A 22,342-nucleotide genomic window follows, 5' to 3' on the forward strand; every position below is an offset into this window, starting at 1 on the left:
TCGAGTTGGACCATTTCTACTTGCCTAATGAAAGGGGACAAGGGATCCTGGTGTAAGGACTTTGTGCTTGTGTAGGGCCCCTGGGAAGTTAGAAATTGACTTATAAGTTTGACTTTGTTCCTTGTTCAAGGCACAAAAGTCCTCAAGAGTGAAAGAAAACATGGCTGGTCACCACTTTTCTCATGCTGGTTACAATGAATTGGGGTTGATAATTAATAGCAAGAAGGTAGTTAGCTCAAACTTTCGAGAAAACTTTTTCTTTTGGTACTTCCAGCTGATTTCTGCAATAGAAGAAATTTCTGCTTAGCCATTCTCTGCTAAGCAGCTGATTCCAGGAAGTAGAGAGAGTGAAAACTTGACCCTGTTACTTTTACCTGAGACTCCGATGGTACGTCCATGCCTTTGCCTGAGACTCACCACCTAGACTTTGCATGAAGTCTTGGCCTGAGATTCTCTTTCTGCCCCTCTCCCTCATTTTGCCTTTTTGAATTTAACAATGAGGGGAAATAGAGGGTATTAGTTGGCTGATGCAGTCCGTAGGAATGCAGAATTAGAGACTAGGATGAAGCCATGGGTAATCCACGCTTGGAAAAGATCTCGATGAAACAAAATCATAAAAGATAAGCTGCCCAGCACTCAGAGTTCTGAGTCCAGAGGGATTATTTGCTAGTCTCTTTTGGTGAAGTGGTTCTAGCATCTCATGACTCTCCTTTTTAGATACAAAAAGGAAAAGTCCTATGTTGTATTCTTTTTTGGACAGTCCTCCCTGTCTGTCACCATTGTGCTCGGGGACTCCTGAATTACAGTAGTTATTTCAAGGGATGTTGTGAATACTTTGCTGTGGATCATGGAGGACTAAGCTGTTTTCACCCACAAACTACCCTCACTCATATTTTGACACCATTGAAAGAAACCTTGACAGCCACTACCATGGGTCTGACATGGCGGTGAGGCCTAAATAGGGGTCATATGGTAGGGTCGCCTCACATCAACACAGTAACAAGAGCAGAGTCCTTAACCAATCCTGATCACCCTCCCCTCTCCCAGCTCTTGAGTCTGATAGATCCTGGCTCCTTATCCATGGATAAGGATAGAAGGAGGGAATCCAAAGTATAAAAGTGGATCTATATAAACAATTTCTGTTCAAAAAGTCTTCTCAAGATCTAAAATTTTTATTAATCAGTTCACATGAAGCTAAAAAACAGGATTTTTTTTTAAAGATTGTATTTATTCATGAGAGACACACAGAGAGAGACAGAGAGAGAGAAGCAGGTTCCATGCAGGGAGCCCGATGTGGGACTCGATCCCAGGACCCTGGGATCACGCCCTGAGCTGAAGGCAGATGCTCAACCCCTGAGCCACCAAGGTGTCCCAAGAAACAGGATTGATAATGAATATGTCATGATTCCCCAATTGCCATACTTGTCTCCTCATTGAGTAAGGACATAGCATAGTCAGGCATTGCTGTGTAACAAGCATACGGATCTCAGTGGCATACAGTCAGCATTTATTTCTTGCTCGTGTATCTGTAGGCCGGCTGGGCTCCAGCTGACTTTGTTCCTTGGTTTGGCTGGACATGGCGCCAAGCTTTGGGTGTCTCTGGGCCCGCTCCTCAGTCTTTCAGCCTTTTTGGACTAGAGGCTATCCAAGGCAAATTGTTCCTATGGACGAAGACTGTAGGAACCTAAAAGGGCAAACCCCATCATTCATGTGCATTTCAGGCTTCTGCCTACCAGTTTCCAGTTGGCCAAAGGAAGTCACGTGAGCAACTCCAGAACCAAAAAGGGGGAAAACACATCCAGTTACCATAGGCCATGGCAAGGGAGTGGAGAATTGGGACTCATAATTTGACCTGGCATTAGGGTTTGTTATTATTAAGTTAGGATATTTTTCATATGGTTATATTGCTTTTTATTCTATGTTCACAATATTTTTTGATTCTGTGTGTTTTTTCCATTTATGGGATAAAATCTTCTAAGTCCAGTTTTTCTATTTCTGAAGATAGCAACTTTACCTTTTCTTAACCCTTAGTATTTATAGGTGCTTTTTGGAGTTGGGGCCATAATTATTATTTTTATCCAGCACCAATTTTAAGGAATTTACTCAATTCCTTGTTATTCTTCTATCTTTCCAAACTGAAGCAATTTCACCCACTAATAATTTGAGGATATGAAATTATTGGCAAATTTGACATTATGGTGGCACATCTGTGTGTGTGTTCATATATTCAGAGCTGAAGGGCTTTCTTTGGTTTTATTTTAGAGAGAACATGCAAGCACATGGGTGTATAAGTAGGGTAGGGAGGGCCAGTGGGAAAGGAGAGAACTATTTATTTATTTATTTATTTATTTATTTATTTAAGGAGAGAACCTTAAACAGGCTCCATGCTCAGTGTGGAGACTGACAATGGGGCTCGATCTCCCGACCCTGAGATCAAGACCTGAGCCGAAATCAAGAGTGGGATAACTCACCCACTGAACCACCCAGGCGCCCCTAGAACCGAGGGGCTTTCTAAAAGCTACTGTTACAGGACTGAGCACTGAATGTATTCTGTATCTTTTATTTACAGAAGGGTCTCATTATACATATTGAAAGGGGAACTTAGAAGAAGCAGGTACATTCTTTGACAAAATCCTCCACCTATCTGGAGCCTAAATTAATGTAGGTGGCTTAGAAAGAGTCACTGTTTTTGGATCATGAATTCCTATTGTTGGCAGCACACTCGTGGGTATTCAGCAAAGTTAACAAGGGAACCAACTGTGTGCGAGGCTCTGTGAGAGGATGAAAGTGAAGATATAATTTATTAAAAATGTTCAGGTATTCAGAAGAAACCAAATTCTCCTGTTACCTGTTCAGGAGCTCATTAACCAGCGACGCTTTCTTGCCATAAAATATCTTTTATCCCGGGCCTGACTCTGAAATGCTTCACTTGGACTTCTTACGATATTTGTGAAGGAGTGAAACATTTGACCAATGTCAGTTTTTTGGCTGTGAATAGAGAAGGGGAGGTGACAGTTCCCAGGGCCACCCTATGGAGAGGTTTCTAATAGAGCATTGCTGTTTCGGATTCCCGCTCCAACTTTGGGGTCACTTTCCCTATCAGGGTCTCGAGCATGAGTCAATGGCTCCATTCTTCCAAGACTTAGTCGATGCCTGCTGTGCCTAAGGTGCTCTGCTGGACATCTAGCAGAGGACCTCATATTATGTCAGGGTTTTGTTGTATTTCCCTTGATGTTGGAACAAGGGAGAAGGTCTCTGGTGTCAGAGAGGTGGTAGAAATAACAGGAGACTTGCACATTGTCAGACAGAGTCAAAGCTGTCCATTTGCAAACGATTCTTAAGAGGACTGACCACGTTTGCTGTTTGTTCTACATAAAGAGGGCCTGCGGGCACCAGAATAAAAAGAGCTGCAAGTATTACAGCATCAGAAAAAGTTTTCATTGGTACATCATGCCTTGAGAGGAGGAAGTCCATGATTATATTTAGATTGATTCTGTTTTGCTCATTGAAATGATAATACTAAGACAATAATAAGAAACAGGAAGGGGCGGGCTATTTGAAAGCACACATTAGTTAATATCGCAAAACTGGGGCCTGCTATTTTCATAGATATCAGCACCCTATTTTATGTTTTCCAATCAGCCGTAATAATTATGTCTCATATTTAAACTATAAAAGCATCTTGGAGGTAATGTGTTACACCTGACAGTGGACCTCTTTTCAAAAAGTTGATTGTTTCTTTTATCAAGACTATGAAATTTCAAGATTTGTGCAGTGAAAAAACCAAAGTACCAAAGGAAACTTCAGTGTTTTGTTTTGGTTTACCTTAGGGTTTTGGTCATTGGATCGCATAGCTTTGTTTTTCATGGCTGTGAAGACTGGACTTGGTTTAGATTCTCTCATCACAGGGTACAGGTGTTAGCTCCCTGCCCATGTGATACATTTTGCCCTCACCCAACAGGACACCTGGTCCAGGACCTTCTGCTTGGCCGCCTGCAGTGACTGTGCTCCAGACGACCCTGCGCTAGCACTGTGGACATGGGGATCCACCAGTCTCTAATTTATCTGTCTTTCCAGGGAATCTTCTATGGTCACAACAGGAACCCCTCAATCTAGCATTAATAAGGAAGGGATTACTTTATTTTGACTCAGAGTATGACATGGACGCTAGGCCCAAGAAATGCAAGGAACTAGAGGCTAGAAAGTTACCAGGAACAGAAGCAGCTTTTGAGGGCTCCCCAGGAATCAGAGGCAGCAGGTGGGGAGCTTGGGGTGCAGTGAAGGGCGGTTGAGGAGGTGGGAGGAGCTTGAATGATGGTGCTGATAACCTGTTAATAACCGCCATCTATTAGCGCGTAATATTGCCCGGCACTGTGCTAAACGCCTTCAGCGTTACCTAATTTATCTTCATGGCCGTTGAGGAGGCAGGAAGTCGTGGCCCCATTTGCAAGACAAGGATGCCAGAACTTGGGTAAGTAGCTTGACCAAAGTGATGGAGGCCACACTTCCATGTCCGTCGCTCCCCAGAGCCAGCGGGCTGGTCTCCATGTTTCAGTGCATCCTCTGTCAACCCGCTTATATTTCCTCTTCTAGAACATAACCTTTTAAACAGTACTCAGGCAAAGAAACGTATAGTTATAATTTAAAATAAGCATTTAAAAGGTTTCATCACGTGCCAATAAAGAGGAAGCAAACAGGACTTTGGTGTCACCGCGGTGCAAGGCTATGAGACGGTTGGAGCCCTATCTCTGACGGTGTGTGGAGGGGACTGTCTTCATGTTGGAGAGACGAGTCATGCTTTTTGTGTCTGACCTATTTCTTTTCTCTTGTTAAAAGTTTGCTTTTAGTATTGTTAAAGCTTGTTTTCATCACAAAGACGAGGCTGTATTTTTAGTAAAAATAGGCTCATCTCTGTCATATCAACTAATTTTTTTCTTGGTGTAGAGTTCCTCCTGACATGTTAAAAGAATTAAATCTTAGGAGATGACAATGGCACTGATGGAAGAAACTTTGGACTTTGAGCAAAGCAGTTCATCTTATAGGCCTGTCTCCTTATGGGCTAAACGAAGTGAGTAGGTTCATTTTAAAGCTGTGCTAATCCCGACGGGATAGTGATAAATCAGCGGGACAGAGTCGAGTCTAGAAATCAGACTCACATATATGTGACAACTAATTTTCAGCAAAGGTTCAGAGGCAGTTCAGAGAGAAGATGGCTTTTTAACAAGTAGCACAGAAAAGTTGAATATCCGTATGCAAAAACATAAACTTAGATCTGTGCCTGGCGTCATGTATAAAAATTAACTCCAAGGGCATTAAAGCAGGCCTAAATGTGAGCTCAAATCTATGAAACTTCTAGAAGAGAACACAGGAGAAGGTCTTCATAACCCCAAGTTAAGGACAGATTTCCTGGATATAATACTATAGGCATCATCCATGAAAGAAAAATCTAACAACTTGGACTTCAAGATTAAAAAAAAAAAACCTAAAATCTTAAAAAAAAAAAAAAAAAAAATTGGGAGGATCCCCAGGTGGCTCAGCAGTTTATTCCGGGGCATAATCCTGGAGACCCGGGATCGAGTCCCGCATCGGGCTCCTTGCATGGAGCCTGCTTCTCCCGCTGCCTGGGTCTCTCTCTCTCTCTCTCTCTCTCATAAATAAATAAAATCTTAAAAAAAAAAAAGATTAAAAAAAAACCTTTGGTCTATGACAGTATTGAGGAAATGAAAAGTCATGGCACAGGTTGGAAGAAAATACTCACCATGTATCTGAAAAGATCTGTACGCAGAGTATGTAAAGAACTCTTAAAACTTAATAAGAAAACAAGCAACCCAGTTTTTGAAAGTCCAAATGATTTGAACAGATACTTTAACAAAGATGAACACATAAAAAGGTGTCATCCATCATTAGTTGTTGGAACTGCAAATTACAGCCACAGTGAGATACCACTACACGTATTTGGACGGCCAAAATTAATTGATTAATTACTTTGTTTTTAAAAGAGGTTAGTTATTTATTCCTGAGAGACACAGAGAGAGGCAGAGACACAGGCAGAGGGAGAAGCAGGCTCCATGCAGGGAGCCCGATGCGGAACTTGATCCCGGGACCCCGGGGTCATGCCCTGGGCCGAAGGCGGGTGCTCAACTGCTGAGCCACCCGGGGACCCCAGAATGGCCAAAATTTAAAAAGACCATACTGAGTGTTGTGACAACATGGAGCCGTTGCAGTTCTCATATTCTGCTGCTGGGAATGAATGTCAGATGGTTAGAGACGTCTGCTTAGGCAGCCTCGGTCGCTGGTTCTTGGAAAGGTCAACACGCACCTACCATGTGGCTCAGCCGTCCGCTCCTAGGTGTTTACCTGAGAAATGGGCGCTATGTCCGTACAGTCTTGTCTAGGAAGGTTCACAGGAGGGGCGCCTGGGTGGTGCAGGTGGGTAAGCATCTGCCTTGGGCTCAGGTCATGATCCGGGGGCTCCAGGGATCCACCCTGCCTCTTCTCTGCCCCTCACCCCCTCTCAAAATAATTACCCTGAAGTAAAGAAGCCAGACCAAAGTCATGCTGTATGACTCCACTTGTATGAAATTCTTAAAATGCAAACTGCTGTGTCGTTACAGGGAGCAAATCGGTCTTTGCCTTGGAAGGGAGGGGGTGGTGCAGGGAAAGGCAGAAAGGAAGGATCCAGAAGGGCACCAGGAGACTTGAGAAGGCTGATGGCCTTGTTGAGTACGGTGGTTTTGATGGTGTCACGCGTGTACACGCATGTCAAAGGTTATCAAATAATGCACTTTATTTTTTTTTAAAGATTTTATTCATTCATGAGAGACACACAGGGAGAGGCAGAGACACAGGCAGAGGGGGAAGCAGGCTCCATGCAGGGAGCCCGATGCAGAACTCGATCCCAGGACCTGGGATCACGCCCTGAACCGAAGGCAGATGCTCAGCCACTGAGCCCCCCAGGGGCCCCTCAAATAATGCTCTTTAAATATGCAATTTATTATACGTCGATTACACGCCAGCACAGCTATTTAAAACAAAGCACAGCGGGTGCAGCCGTCAGCGCTAGTACTTGAATGAGAGTACAGGTGGGCGCGCTCAGGAGACGCCGTGGGGTTTTCTGTGTTCCGCAGCTGCTTCCAGAACTTGTTCTGACACCAGCCCGTGTTGCTGAGGTATGCCTTTCATGTGTGTTGAGCGGGGGTCATTTCTTGGAGTTGGAATAATTAAAAGGTGCTTTGACTTTGAGGAATAATGCATTTCTCATTTTAGTAAAAAGCCGTTAGGGAGGTGCAGTACAAAGGTGGGCAAGTGCGGACCTGACTTCTGAGCTGACTCCCTGTGGGGTGGTTTTGCGCCTTGGTGTTTGTACGTCATAAAAGCAGTAAACCAAAGAGGACTGGGTGCTCGGAGGAAGGTGGGCTCCTCTGGCTCTGAGATGAAGGTGTCCGCACCCCGGGTCTGTCCTCTGTCACCTGCCACGGCTGCGTGGAGGTGGGTGACAGGAAGTACACACCCGCTTTAGCACCCCTGCCCGGACGCCTTCGGGTAGGAGTCAGGTGGGCTGTGTCGTTTTCCCCGGGGACCTTTGACTACCCTCTAGTGACAGCAGAGCGCTGGCTGCCCCGGGCTGCGTTGGACTTCAAAGGAGGCGATCCCGTAGGTGGGCAGGTGTTCTCGGGTGGGCGTTGGACATGCTCTGTGTCTTGCTTCTGATGGGGTTTCAAGGGTGCAAACAGCCGCTAAACCTCACCACATTTTTGTGCTTTCAAAACGCGTAGTTTATTCTCGGTAAATCACATCTCAATAAAGCTGCGGTTTTAGAAACTCCACACCTTTATGCCTTCAGCCCCGAGCCCCCAGCTGCGGAAAGTAATGGCCCCGGGACACACACACCCCGACTGTATCTCAATAAAATAATCGTGTCGTTGCCTCCGTGAGTCATTTCTTCTTAGGAAAAACAAGAGCCAACACCTTGCAGCTGCTATCCCAGGCGTAGACCCGTAGATTAGCTTTTATTGTCGAGCTTGGGTGCTGTTGCTTCATGTCTGTGTTTCTAGGGACAAAGTCAAGGCGAAATTGCGGCAGTTGGCTCGAGCTGCTGAGCGACACGGAGCGTGATCGCAGTCCTGTGTGCACACGTGCGAGCGCGGGGCCGCGGCCTCTTCGTCCCAGAATCCCAGGCGCAGGGATGCCGCATCATAAACGCCTGGTTACTTGTCCCTTGACCGAACTGCTGCTCCCCTGCAGCTCTGACTCACCCCTGTCAGATGAGCCCTGCGCTCGGGGATCCCCTGACGGACCCCAGGACGCTGGCCAGCTGTCCTCCCGTGTCCTTTCGTCCTGTGCCCAGAAACATCGTCTTTGGCTCCGTGGAACGTGGGTGAGCCGACAGGTGAGGGTGCCCAGCACCCCTGCTTGTCTGCAACAGGCTCCTACCCTCCTTGTCCCCACCCCCTCATGTGGCCCTCAGTTAGGTCCAAGCTACGTACTAATGAGCCTGCATCTTCCCCAGGTTTGATCTTCGGTGACGGAGTGACCCCTGCACCAGTGCGCGTGTGGGTTTCCTGAGGGCCTGGACCCGAAGCGGGTGGGCTCCCCACTTTTTAAGATCCTTTCCGTCGTAACTGAGTTCGTGCTAGGGGTGAATCGCGTTCTTCAGGGCTGGCCTGTTTCTGCAGAAGCCCTGTGCTTCCGGGTGCCAGAAACCTCAGTCCTGAGCTCCGAGTCCAGCCTCACCGCCTGCCCTGTGGGGCGGGTACACTCCGTCCTCTCAACTTGGATCAACGTTTGACTTCGTAAGTGACTCTGCTCAGTAAACAAGCATAATGAGCTAATTAACTTGCTGTTGAGAAATGCACAGGTGCCTAAAATGCACCAGCCGGACAGCGACCGTTGCCGTCGGAAGTACAGCTGTCAGTGATTCACTTGGGGGGTCCCGGCCGGAGCGAGAAAGCTGTTCGCTTTGGGTCCCCAGATCTCCACTACAAAGGGCCCCAAAGAACTAGTTTTTGTAAATTTAATTTCTGAATGTCTGTCCTAGCCAAGGAAGCAGTCAAGAATGAATAGGAACGCCCGGGTGGCTCAGCGGTGGAGCCTTTAGCTCAGATCTTGACCCCGGGGTCCTGGGATCGAGTCCCACGTCGGGCTCCCTACATGGAGCCTGCTTCTCCGTCTGCCTGTGTCTCTGCCTCTCTCTCTCTGTGTCTCAGGAATAAGTAAAATCTTAATATATATTTATATGTATATGTAAATTATAATGCATTTTACATCTTAAAAAAAATTTACTTGAATGTGTACCTCCCTTGGGGATAGTTATTATCTGTTCATTTAAAAGTGTCCCACACATTTTCCACCCTGAACAAACATTACTCTAAAAAGTTATTTTAAGACACGCCATTCACTTCAGGCATATTTGATAAGTGGAGAACCTGGTACCAGTAATGACTCGACATCTCAGTGTCTGGTGAATGAAATACTTACTGAATTTTGACAGTTACTCAAAACGTGTTCACGTCCGGGAAGTGATGGGACCTGCCTTTGGTGACAGTGAAGGGACACGATGGAACACAGGTCCCGGGACGGTCGGCTTTCCTGGTGGTGGTTGGGAGGGGACCTGGGGGCCGGGGCCGGGGCCGGGGCAGCAAGCAGGCAGCAGTTAGTGTGGGGACCCGGCGAGCGGGAGGTGAGGCCTGGCGCCGCAGGACCAGGGGCTGCCTTTTGACCTTTCCTGTCTGGCTCACCCAGTCCCAGCCCTGGATTACGAAACATGTTCTGGAAATTATTTCCAGAGGGCACACATCCCTTTGGTGACAGCTTATTTCTGGATTCCTGGTGCAAATGCCTGGGCTCTGAGGACATTCGGGGGTGTGTTTCACGGCCCATCACCTGATTAGTCACTGGGCACTGAGGTCTGTCCCCGCTGGCTTGGGGTCAGGAACAGAGAGACTTGTTGACCCCCCTGGGCTCCGCAGAGAGACTTGTTGACCCCCCCGGGCTCCTGCTAAGAGACCCCGAAGGCCGACCGCCCCCCCCCTGCCGTCCTGCCACGTGGCTGTCTGCAGCCCTTCTTTCCGCAGAGGCTCCTCATGGTGAAGTTCCGAGCTGCGTGTCCAAAGAGATGGTTTCAGCCTCCTCTGAAACATCTTGGAACACAGAATGCGCCCGCCACGGGTTCTGACGAACGTCCTCAGCTTTGCTTTGAAGAAGGCTGCTCTCGCTCCTTTTTCAGGTCTGGGGTGAGCTGCTGAGCGAGGGCATCCTGGCCAGACAGCCCGGCTTCACGCCTCTCCCCGCCTGGCCGTGCTCACCTTCGGGGGTGGTCGTCGAGCTCAGTAGGCCTGCGTGAACCCGACCGGGTCTGGCGTTGAGCCCAGCGTGGCACACAGTCGGTGCCCGTTAGCTGTCACTGTCCCTGGAGGCCTGATCTGCAGCCGCTCCCTGCTCAGAGCGAGACTCCCTGGGGGAGCCCGGAGCCTAACCCCCGGCTGCTGGGAGCAGTCACCCGGGCTCCCTGGGCCTGGTGGCTTGGCCCTTGGGGAGGGCAGGTGCCACCTGCTTGGTGTTAGGTGTGGGGGTGCTGAGGTTTCGGGGTCACCAGGGCTGGGCCGCGCGGCCCTCGCCCCTCGTGGTGACTCAGGGCTCTGCTGGAGCTCCGTGTCTGACCTCACACATGCAGAAATAGGAGGGGGCTGAGCTGCCCCTGCGCTCTTTTCCAGGAACATCCTGGAATCTACCTGAGAGCTGAATTCTGCTCTGTTCAGGGAATATCCCGAGGCCTGAGGATTTATCCACGTGGCGTGTGCGCCCACAGGTCTGGCCTGCGGTCCTCACCGCACACCGCGCACACCTCGCTCCCGGGCCCGGCCTGTGGCTGCTGCAGGTGGAGCAGCTGGTGGCCTGCTGACGGCCTGCTGACGGCCTGGACGCCCGGCCCCACAGCTTTGGGCAGAGCAGGGGAGGCATTCCCAGACCTGGCTCTGAAGCTCACTGCGATGCCCTCCACCGGCCCTCTGAGCAGGTGCCTGGGCCCGGGCGAGCTAGGAGATCTGCAGGCCTCATTGCTTTGCTTTTAGTAGGTGGGAAACACTCTTCGATTTGGATTCCAGCCCGTGGAATCTGCAGGGAGCCTGGCCCCGTAGGGGCTCCTGGAATAGGAGCGCTTCTTGCATTTATATGGCTGAGGCCAGCCAGCCGGTCCCGCTTGGGGTGAACCCTCAGGTGCTGGGTGACGAGACCGGCAGCCTGAGGGTGGCGTGGGGCTGGTCGGAGGAAGAGCGGGGAAGAATCCAGAAGGGCAGTCGGTGGCGATCAGGCCTTCTGCCACTTTGAGTGATGTACTGTGGGCTGAGCTACAGAGGAGAGGCCCTCTTCAGACCGTGGGTTTGCTCTCTCCTGCTGCGAGGGTGCGTGGCCGTGGCCCCAGGCGGGATCTGTCCTTGCAGTCTGCCAGAAGGTTCTCCCAAAGCAAGAGTCCACGAGGAACGTGGAAGCCTGGAGTTACAAGACCGTCCGCCTCAGACATCCTTTTGTTGGTACCTTCCTCGCCGCGCACCGACCCCCAGGCCCCCAGAAGGTGGCTGTCCCGCCGCAGGAGGAGTCATGTGTTTTCCATGGCGCATGCCCTGACATGTCCATGGGGTTCAAGATTCCCATGGGGACGAGGGAACAAAGGACGTGAGATGGGACACGTGTGTCCTGAGGCCTGGGTGTCCTGCCGGCACTGTGGGAGGGAAGTCGGAGGTGAGTGTGGGTGAGCCCGGGCCCGGGGCGGAGCCAGCTTGGTGACCATGAGGCCATGTCTTAGGCTGATCATCCTTGTCACCCTTGTCACCACCACGTGTAAGCAGATTTCTTCTTATCTGAAGGCGAAAGGAGTGAGTGTGGGATCTGTCAACAGCGTCCAGCCTCGGGGCCTTTAGTGAGAGCTTCTCCCTCCCCCTGAACAGGTGAGTGGCTCGCAGATGTCGAGGCCACGCCTGGGAAGAGAGGTTTCTTCTGGAAAGCTGGCCTGAGAACGTCCACCCGCCCCAGCCGTTGGATGGTCCATCTCGAGCAAGAGAAACGCAGCAGGTGGGAAGCAGCAGCTGGCTCCCAGGTGACACGGCTTTGTCGGAGCACGTGACGTGGCTGCACACACTCTGACGCTCATTTTCTGTTGGTGCTGCTGCTGTTGCTGGAATGTTCCTGCTGCAAATCGGTGGAGGGAGGGGACCGTGTCCCCCACTCTGGCGGCCCAGACCTTCTGAAGGGCCTTCCCTTGGAGGGGGCTTCGCTGCCTTGGGCGACTGGCCTCCCCGCAGCAGGAGGTGGCGCCCGCCCTCTCAGGCCTCCCTGAAGCTGGGGAACTGCAGACGCCGTGCTGAGCCAGGAGCTGGCGATGAGGAAGGCGGGCTTGAAGGAATCCCTTTAGCGGGGGTGGCATCGACACGTGCCCTCTGCCAGGTTGCAGGGCCCAGAGCTCTAGAGTGTGCCGCGGCCTGTGGGCTGCCCAGCACGTCTGCTGGTGAGTCTGCTGGAGCGGTTCTGTGCTGACGTTTTGGCGGCACTCGCGATGCCACCCTCCTACAGCCTCCCGGGGCTACCCCTTTTGTGGGTGACTTTTCTGTTCCAAGCAGCCAGGGTAAGGCCATCTTGCTCGCCAGCAGGAACCCTGGCTGATCCTGTGGGTCATTCAAGTTCTAGACCCACGAGGGGGTGAAATCTCACCATGACCTCCTCGGCGCCCTGTTGGACCTCCGCTGCTGGCCACAGAGACAGGTCTGCTTCCTCCTGAGCGTCAGTCAAGAAAGGCTTCGACCCGGGGACCTCCAGGCCGGTCCGGCTGTGTGTTAGCTCCTCCCCAGTTGAAATTCAGCACTTGTCCTGGGAGGTAGGGAGGAGCGGGGCAGTGATCGGACTCTTGGGCTGAGCGGTTAAGACTTTGGAGTCCATCTTGTCAACCCGCTAACGGATGCGCTCCATTCCCTTGGGCTCTTGAGTCTAGATTCCAGGATGAGGGTCTTCATAACATTCCTTCACCTTTTCTAAGAACTTTCCCAAGCGCCACATGCCGTGACTTCAGATGGCATATGTTTCAATCATGTTTGTGTCTCTGTTGGGACTTGCCATTAATTTTGGGGATGAAATGATTCCACGTTATCTCTCTTCAAAGTCGTCATTGTTTTAAAGCTTACCTCAGTCTTACCCATGAGCTGTGTTACATGAGCTGGAACAGTTTACAAAACAAAGATGCAACCAGGGAAGCCCCCCTTGTAGGTCAAGTCAAGGCCGACTTACCGCGTGGTCGCTCCAACCATGCAGAGAATTCACGCCTTATCTTCATGGTCAGGTAATTCGCAGAAGTTTCTTGAGAAATACGCAGATCATACAAGTGCACTTTGTATATATTTTTAGATTTTTTTTGAAGGTTTTGAGAGAGAGAGAGTGTGAGCACACAAGCAGGGAGGGGCAGAGGGGGAGAGAGAGAAGCAAGGAGCCCGATGCAGGACTTGATCCAGGACCCCGGGGTCATGACCTGAGCCCAAGGCAGACACTTAGCTGACTGAGCCACCCAGGTGCCTTCCAAATTTCACTTTTTAAGATTTTATTTATTTATTTATTTATTTATTTATTTATTTATTTATTTATTTTAGAAAGAGCGAGAGTGTGAGCCTGAGGAGGAGCAGAGCGGGGGAAGAGGGAGAGGGAGAGAATCTCAAGCAGATTCCTGCCACGTGCGGCCCTGAGCCGAAACCAAGAGGTGGATGCTCAACCGACTGAGCCACCCAGACGCCCCTGTAGAAACTGTTTCAAATGATCTCTAGGTCATTGCTCTCATCTTTCCCTTTGTTGTCTTCATGCAGACTCCGCATGAGGAAACAAAAGGAAAACAGTGCCTTTTGATCACTCACAAGGAAACTGAGACGAAACCTCTGATGTTCCAGAAAACTGCATTGCCACCTTGAGAGCGAGAGTTGGGTGACAAGCCAGTGACATTCCACGTCCTGGGGTCTCCACCGGCTGGCAGGCACCCTGCTGGGCCTGTGTCTGCCGTCCTGTGTCCGCTTTTTAAGGGAGATTTCCAAGGCGGAGGGGGACTTGGTCCACTCCCTCCCCCCGCAGCCCGTGCGCCAGAGCAGGGTCTGACACGATCCCTGGGGCCGTCGTGGCCAAGGGCGCTTCCGGGGGGTGGAAGGGGCCTTCCCTGGGGAAGCCTTCCTAGTCGGGTTGCTCCCTGCATGAGGCCCACTGCCTGGCCGGCGAACAGGGACCCTGCTGGGTGCTGGCGATGGAGCTTCCCATTCATGGCCCTGCAGGCCCCGCTGATGGGCATCCGTGGCCATCAGCCCCCAGCCCTGGGCCCGCACCCCAGCACAGCCGGGGGACCCCAGTCGCCAGGGGTGCCACCCGCCCGCCCCCCGGGCCCGTGGCTCCCGCTCACCTGCTGGGTCCACGTCGCTCTGTGCTCTCCATCCCAGCGGCAGCGACTGCCCGCGCCGCGCTGTAACCTCTCGGGGATTTGTCCGCCTGGCCCGTGGGGTGACAGGGACCACTTCTGATCTGCGCCCTCCTAGCGCTTGGCCGGCAGTTGGCCACCAAACCATGTAATTTATAAGGTCTGTGAGGAGTCTCGAACTGTGGTGGGAGCAACGGGGGGGCCAAGACAGGGAACAGCCCCGCACAGCCACCGGCAGGCTCGCGGCCTGGGCAGGAAGCCGCCTGCACACCTCAGGCCCCGCGTCTCTCTACCTCCTCCCGCATCTTCTGGGTCGTAGGCAACACTGCCCGCAGCTCCTGGCTCATGGAAAACCCTCCTCTGCTGCCGTTACGATCGTTCGCCATCGAAGGGTGGGCTGGCTGGCGGTAACGGGGGGCCCAAAATTGGGGAACGGGAGATCTGGAAGGTTCCTTCCTTCCTTCCTTGTGTCGATAATCTGAATAAATCTGAAAAAGGAAAGACCATTGCGATTGGAGGGAGCAACGTGGAAAAGGTGAGACGGAAACTCTTCCTCTCTTGGGTGTTTTTTTTAAGTGAACCCTTCAGTTCCGCACATGACTGACTACTGTCACCCAGCCTGCGGCGCAGAATCCAGCCACCTCACTGCTGGACACATGCCGTGTCAAGTCCTCCTGATATCCCACTTGACAGAAGAGGAGACGGCCCAGAAACGTCAAGTGACTCGCCCAAGCTTGCCCGGCCAGCCCGCCATCGAGCGGGGCCAGAGCCCGGGCAGGTGGCTCTGGGCTCACGGGCACAGGGGCCCAGCGCAGTGAGGGGACCAGATGCCACTGCTCAGGCGGTGGTCACCAGCGCCCTGTGCTGGGGCCCAGACCCCACAGCGGCGCGGAGGACTGGCTAGGGCGGGTGTCCCAGGAGCGGACTGCGCGGTGGGCCGGGCGTGGAGCCGCTCGTGAGGGTCCCCGGCAGGGCGGCCGAGGCGGGGCGGGCAGAGGGGACGTGCAGCTGCCGGGTGGCCCGGCCTTCCGAGGACGATCGTCCCCGTACACGGCACAGCCCTCGGGACGCAGGCCGAGCCACACAGCCTGTGCTTAGACCACACCGAGGCCAATCGAGTCACAGGTTGAAGATGAACCTGCCGCCGCGCGGGGTGGGCCCGGAGGGGAGCCTGGGGGTGGTTCCGCCCGAAGGAAGCCGCAGCTTCTCCGGGTGGACGGGCAGCGTGCCCTGGTGCGCCTACGGGCCTGAGACAGTTCACTAAGGCAGCTGCCGCCGCGGGGACACAAGACATCTGCCCTGAGGTGCGGCCTGCTGCGGCGTGGCCACCCGGAGCCCTCAGCTATCTTGGGTGGGATGGCGACCTCACGGACTCAGGCTGGTACTTGGAAAGGGTGTTTCTGCTTTGTTGACTTGCCTGACAGCAAGGCCCGCTGCTTTGATTTGCACCTGACCCGACCAGAGGCTGATGCTGTGCAGGGTGACCCACGTGGCGGGACGGTCTCGTCCTAGCAACACAATATTTATCCGCACAGCAGACAGTCAAGCTGCTAATTCAAGATGCAATCTTTTCCAGGGACTCAGCCAATGCAGTAAAAAACAACTTTCCCCATTCCTCACACGGGCACCCGCTGGTTCTCGGAAAAACAGCCACAGTTTTATTTCTTGTCAGCCACCGACGTAAAGCTTGTTTACTGATGGCCTTTTTAATGAGTATTTTTATATTAAATAATCAGTTTAAAAAAAAGATCAGTGAGATGACACCCAAGCACAGACTCCCAGAAATCTTGGCTTTCCTTTGTGCACTTTAAAAGTAGAATTTTAGACTTTGCTTCTTTTAATTTGTAGATTTTTACCTGATTACAAAAGGAATACACACATGGGAAAAGTCTTGAAAATACACAAAAGAGTGCAGACAAAAGGAGACAATCATAGAGATAATCACTAGTAATCTGGGGGTAATAGTTCTTTCCACCTGGTTTCCTTTAATCAATCATAAACAGACACACATTCTTTTATAATTCATGGGGGTGTGCATGCGTGTAAAGTACAGGGGTTGGCAAACTACGGCCTGCACGCATCCCTACGTATTGTCTGTGTTAACAGCAGTGGGGTTGAGTGGTTGTGGAGAGACCATATGGCCCACAAACCTGGAAATACTGTCTGGCCATTGACAGAAAGGTCTTCCACCCATTTGGTATGTCAGGCACCCTGTTGCCAGTAGATTTGCTTCAGAATTGAGTGTTCAGGGGGGAATCTGTGGGGAGCTCAGCGGTTTGGCACCTGCCTCCAGCTTAGGTCGTGACCCCAGTGTCCCAGATCGAGTCCCACGTCGGGCTCCCTGCGTGGAGCCTGCTTCTCCCTCTGCCTGTGTCTCTGCCTCTCTCTGTGTGTCTCTCATGAATGAATAAATAACATATTTAAAAAAAAAGAATTGAGTGTTCAAGTGAGTAGATGGGGGTTCTCCTGGCTTCCACTCTGTGTGTCTCTTAAGTTGTGTCCATCAGTAGAACTGCGGGGCTCCCTTCCTGGGGTACGTCCCCGGCACCCCTTCCCCCAGCATCCTCTCCCTGAGGCCACGCCGGCTCTCGCCCCAGCTGGCCCTGGGCTTCCCTCCATCACCAAGAGCAGGTCCTGCTCAACAGCCACAGCTAGCTGTCCACCCCCCCCGCATGACTTTCCCTTCCACTCAGAAAGCGGCGTGTGCCAGCCAGGGGGGACCTTGGCTGTGGGGTACCCTCCCGGCTGCCGGGATCCAAAAAGAGCTTTTGGCCCCCTGGATCTTATGGGCTTCCGGGCATATGAATTTAAAGGGCCCGTTCTACTCGTAGTGATCGTGACCACTGGAAAAACCACTGTTCTCTGATTTAGTTAGGTTCATAATATAAACTCACGTTTATGTCCCATGTTAGCTTGAAAATGCTGCTATTCCTCCCCTCACGTCCATTTTATTTAAACTAGGGCCACTTTCTGAGAGTAACGTATTTGCCAGAATAAATTGTCATCACTCCTGAGATGGTGATGGAGGACTTGAGAAAATCGGTCGCCGGAAGTCACACCAACCAAGCCATAAACAACTGTTTTGATCGGCCCATTTTTTTTGTTTTGTTTTATCTTTTTCCCCAGTCTTACTGAGATATAACTGATGTAGAACGTTGTGTGAGCTTCACATTACGATATAATGGTTCGATATGTATCCTTGCAAAATGATGATCACAGTAAGATTAGTTAACACCCATCATCGCATGTAGTTACAGATTTTTCTTCCATGGGATGAGAAGTCTTCAAATCTCCTCTCCTAACGAATCTAGAATATTGTTAGCTGCCGTCATCATGCTGCGCTTTGTTCCCGGGACTGCTTTGTCCTGTGACTGGAAGTTTGTGCACTTTGCCTGCCTTCACCCAACCTCTCCACCCCCTGCCTCGGGCAGCCACCGACCTGTCCGCCAGTCTTCATCATGGACAACCACTTACTATATCACTTTCTCAGTAAATTTATTTTTTTTGTATTAGTATAATTCAAGTGTAGTTAACACACAGTGTTACACTAGTCGCAGGTGTAAACGTAGTGATTCCACGCCTGCACACATCGCCTGGTGCGACAGGTGCCCTCCTTTACCCGCATCCCCTCTTTCCCCCATCCCCCCACTTCTTTTATTTTTTATTTTTTATTTTTTAAAGATTTTATTTATTTACTCATAGAGACAGAGAGAGAGAGAGGCAGAGACACAGGCAGAGGGAGAAGCAGGCTCCATGCAGAGAGCCCGACGTGGGACTCGATCCAAGGTCCCCAGGATCACGCCCTGGGCTGCAGGCGGCGCTAAACTGCTGCGCCACTGGGGCTACCCTCCCCCACCTCTTTTAAAATCAATTTCCGGAAGGCGTATTTACAGTAACCGCACCTTCAATTGTGAGGTCACACCCCCCAAGTAAGTATGAAATCTGATAAATGCCTTTTTCTTTCTCTTTAATTATGTTACTTGTTATTTTTATTTACCAATTCCATCAGGTAACCTCTATGACATCTAAGAGCTTCCCAGACTCGCATTGATGGGTGTCATTTCTGCCGTTCCTCTTCCCCGGGCACTTTTCTGTTCACAGTAAAGAAACTGAACACACAGGGGCCCCCGGGGGGCTCAGTGGTTGAGCACCTGCCTTCGGCCCAGGGCGTGACCCCGGGGTCCTGGGATTGAGTCCCACATTGGGCTTCCCGTAGGGAGCCTGCTTCTCCCTCGGCCTGTGTCTCTGCCTCTCTCTCCAGGTCTCTTATGAATGAATGAATGAATGAATGAATGAATGAATGAATGAATGAATGAATAGAAATTGAATGCACAGCCCGAGTGTATGACCAGCTTAGAGCACAGGCATGTGGCCACATCCTCTTTTTCAGGGATAAGTTCAAGTAAACACAAAGCATGTTTTAAAGGGATGACTGTTACCCGCCAGGTCCCCCTTTGGGAATGAACCCTGATAACAGTCCTCCTGGGAGGAGCCTTGCTTTTGTTCAGGGTCTGTAAATAGTGAAGGGCCTGGGAACACCTCCTTCTCGTCTTGGTGAGACTCCCTGTCCCTCTCCTTACTTGATGGCAGTTGTGTTTTCATGGGACAAGGAGACTCGTCCTCCTGGAAAACCCGCGTACCCACAGTGTCCCCTCTCGCACATCTCTCTGCAGCCGGTGCTTCCTGTCCTGTGTCCCAGCCTCCGACATGGCGTGTCCCTTGCTCTTCACTTGTATTTAGGACTTGAGGTGATTTTGGACTTTAACTGCTCGTGACGGACACGGAAGCTGGATCGGGGGTGGGGGGTCCCAGACGAGTCATTACCCTCTGCTGTTTTCGGTACGACTTGTGATTTCATGGTCTCATTAAGTCACGTTTGATATAAACAATTCTCATTGGGTATAAATAAGTGGATTGAAAGCGGCATCTGGCAGTGTGGATGCGCCACAGAAATTTATGAGGGACCGTGTGTGGCGTTGCCATGGTTTGATGCTAAAAGTAGGTGCAGGTAACCCAGCCAAGTGTCGTTTCCATTTTTAGACCGTGAACTTCCTCTAATACTCACAACAGGAAAGAAACATGAAAGGTAAGGACAAGCGGCACACCCGGAAGGGAAACCTGAGCTTGACTTCGACCCTGGAGGTCTCATCAGGGTGGGGACGAAACAGGGCAGGTCGTGAACGGCTCTCACGGGGACACCCTGGACGAGGCTCGCACGTGCTCTCCGCTCGCCCCGGGGATGCTGCTCACGCCCAGGAGGGGTGCACACCGCGCCACTGTGCATGCGTCCCTGGACGTGGGCGCTCACTCGGGCCTTTGTTGCTGGGGCCAGGCCACCCATGACTGCCGGCTCGGGGCCTGGTGTCCCCTCCTGGCCGCTGCTGACGTGGAGTGGGAAGGAGCAGGGAGTGTCGCGGGTCCTGGGGCCGCTGCGGTGGCCCGGGCTCAGCGGACGGTGCAGGCCGGGGCTGGGAAGGTGAGGGGAGCGGCGCCAAGAGGGCGGTGAGGCGGCCTCTCCAGCTCCCGGGGGTTGGGGGGGTCAGCAGAGAGGGCAGGTGGGCGGAAACCCGCATGAGGCTGGAGCCGCGGGGACAGCGTGACCCGTGACAGGGCTGGATCGGTGAGTCCTCGGCGACACGATGGATGGATGGGGTGCGCGGTAGGGGAGGTGACGGAGGTGCTTCGTAGAGAGACTCCAAACCCTGCTGTCCTGCCCCGGGCCTCGCTCCCTCCTGCTTGGCCCGGCCTCAGCCCCCATCCCGCGGCGTGGAGAGGCCAATGGGGACCTCACAGTGCAGAGACCTGGACTCGGCCTCGGCCCCCATCCCGCAGCCTGGAGGGGACCAATGGGGACCTCGCAGTGGAGAGACCTGGACGCTGCCAGAGCCGCGCGAGCCGCTGCCATCACCAGGAAGCAGTCACCTGGACATCATGAGCCCCTGACCTGCCGTGAGGGGAAGGCCCCTTCATGTCCATCGCCTTTTCCCCTAAAGCCCACGATCCCAGTCTAACCATGAGGAAAACCCCAGACCAGCGAATTGAGGGGTGTTCTCCAGAATCCTCTCCAGCCCCACGAAGGTGAGGGACCGGGCAGGGCTGAGCAGACCACAGGTGGCCAACTACATGTGACAGCTGAGTGCCACGGGGGGCCCCAGATGATGAGATGCGGTTCCCGAAGAGAAAAACCAGTGGGCGGGGTTGGTGAGGTGCGAGTGAAGTCTGGAGCTTCATCCGTAGTGACGCCCCGGCGCTGGGGTTTAGTGGTGACAGATGTCCTGGCGTCACAGATGTCCACCCAGGACAAGGAGGCGGGGAGCCCTCTGTATATCTTCGTCCCGCTTCTGCAAATCTCAAATTCTTCCCAAATCTAAACATGTATTAAAACAAGTTTGTGTGTGCTCCCGGGGAGGAGCCCTGGGTGCCAGGACTGGGCGTGAGCAGCGCCAGGGCCTCACTGGAATCCAGGCCTCCCCCGAGGTCCTTAGGGCTCACGGTTGGGCCCGTGTCTAGTTCTGATGCCTGCTGCCGTGCTGGTGATCCGACACCCGGGACCCGGGACCCTGCCTGCGGCCGGAGGGAGGCAAACCACACTCCCCACGCTCCTGAGGGACCAGGTGCATCTTCATCAGCTGGGGGTTGAGGCCTACGGAGCCGTGACCCGCGAGGCCGTGGGGCGCCAGGTGCCTGAGGGCTCCCCTCTGTCCCACCCACCGGGACCAGCTGGCTCCAGCTCTCCTTGTTGCTGGTGCTTCTCGGGGGCCTGGCTCCTCTGCAGACGCCGAGAGGCTGCAGGATATTGCCCGACAGCACATTTCTCCAAACCCCATTGCCTGGAGGCGAGGTTCCTCGGTGTCTGGGGAGATCCCTCATCCCTCAGGCTGGGTCTGCAGGGGGAGGTCACCCAGCCAAGGCCACCGGGTGCCATATGGCGCGTGGCGCTAAGGGCCTCGGAGGCGTCCTGGTCACCCACCCGTAACCTCAGAACTCAGATGGAAATAATGATGAGGGCAGCCCGAGTGGCCCAAGCGGGTTAGCGCCGCCTTCGGCCCAGGGCGTGATCCTGGAGTCCCGGGATCGAGTCCCACGTTGGGCTCCCTGCATGGAGCCTGCTTCCCCCTCTGCCTGTGTCTCTGCCTCTCTCTCTCTCTCTCTCTCTCTCTCTCTCTCTCTGTGTCTCTCATTAATAAATAAATAAAATCTTAAAAAAAAAAACAAACAAACTGTCGTAGGGACCGTTAAGCTGAGAAGTGTTGGCTTCAGTGTGGCCTCTCCACACAATACTGGGTGAGTGTATAGCCAGGAGGCATCTTATCAGTTGCTATTTAAGGAATGAAAACTGATTTTTAACACTGACAAAAGCAAAATCTGATAAGGAAGGTCAACACACAACAAAAGTGTCCCGCAAGCCCTAAACGGGTTGTGGTTGCTCCGTCCCCATTAGACTTCTGAGCTCAAGAGAGCAGGTGCCGCTCCTGCGGGGTCCCCCCGGCCTTCCCGTCCACACAGGCCTCCGTGTCTGCAGTTCGTGGCCTTAGAAGTTTTCCATTTCCTGCTCGGGCGCCGGGGCCCGCCAGGGTTCCTGGTCTCCTACGGCTGCGTGCTCTGAGTTTCTTGGAACCAGAGACCCTCGGTGGAGCCCGTTCACCCCGGAGCCGCTCACGAGGACTTGGAGCTGTCAGGAGGCCGGGCGTGTGCCGGGGACCGCGCCTGAACCAAGGAGAGCGGCCGGCTTCGATTTTTACCAGCGTGTGTATTCCTCCTGGAGTTTTATAAAAAGGTTTTTTCTTCTATTTTTTACTTTTTCTTTCGTGTGTGTGCGTGCGCGCGCGTGCGCGTGTGTAGGGAGGTTGGGGTCGGGTGGGAGAAGGGAGAGAGGACGGAGTCGGCGGGATGCTCCCCAGCTGTTGCGGG

General features: G+C 52.6%; 1 protein-coding gene and 1 long non-coding RNA gene across 3 annotated transcripts in view; both read left to right on the plus strand.

Moving 5' to 3' along the window:
* RETREG1 (reticulophagy regulator 1) overlaps positions 1 to 22,342 on the plus strand; it is a 122,406-nt gene that overhangs the window by 49,148 nt on the left and 50,916 nt on the right. The window lies entirely within an intron of this gene.
* Positions 2,492 to 11,942, plus strand: LOC144313082 (uncharacterized). The gene is made up of 2 exons (XR_013378813.1): positions 2,492 to 8,389; positions 8,510 to 11,942. It is a non-coding gene; the product is annotated as an uncharacterized LOC144313082 (long non-coding RNA).

This window comes from Canis aureus, chromosome 4, assembly GCF_053574225.1.
Source record: "Canis aureus isolate CA01 chromosome 4, VMU_Caureus_v.1.0, whole genome shotgun sequence".
NCBI classification, from domain to species: domain Eukaryota; kingdom Metazoa; phylum Chordata; class Mammalia; order Carnivora; family Canidae; genus Canis; species Canis aureus.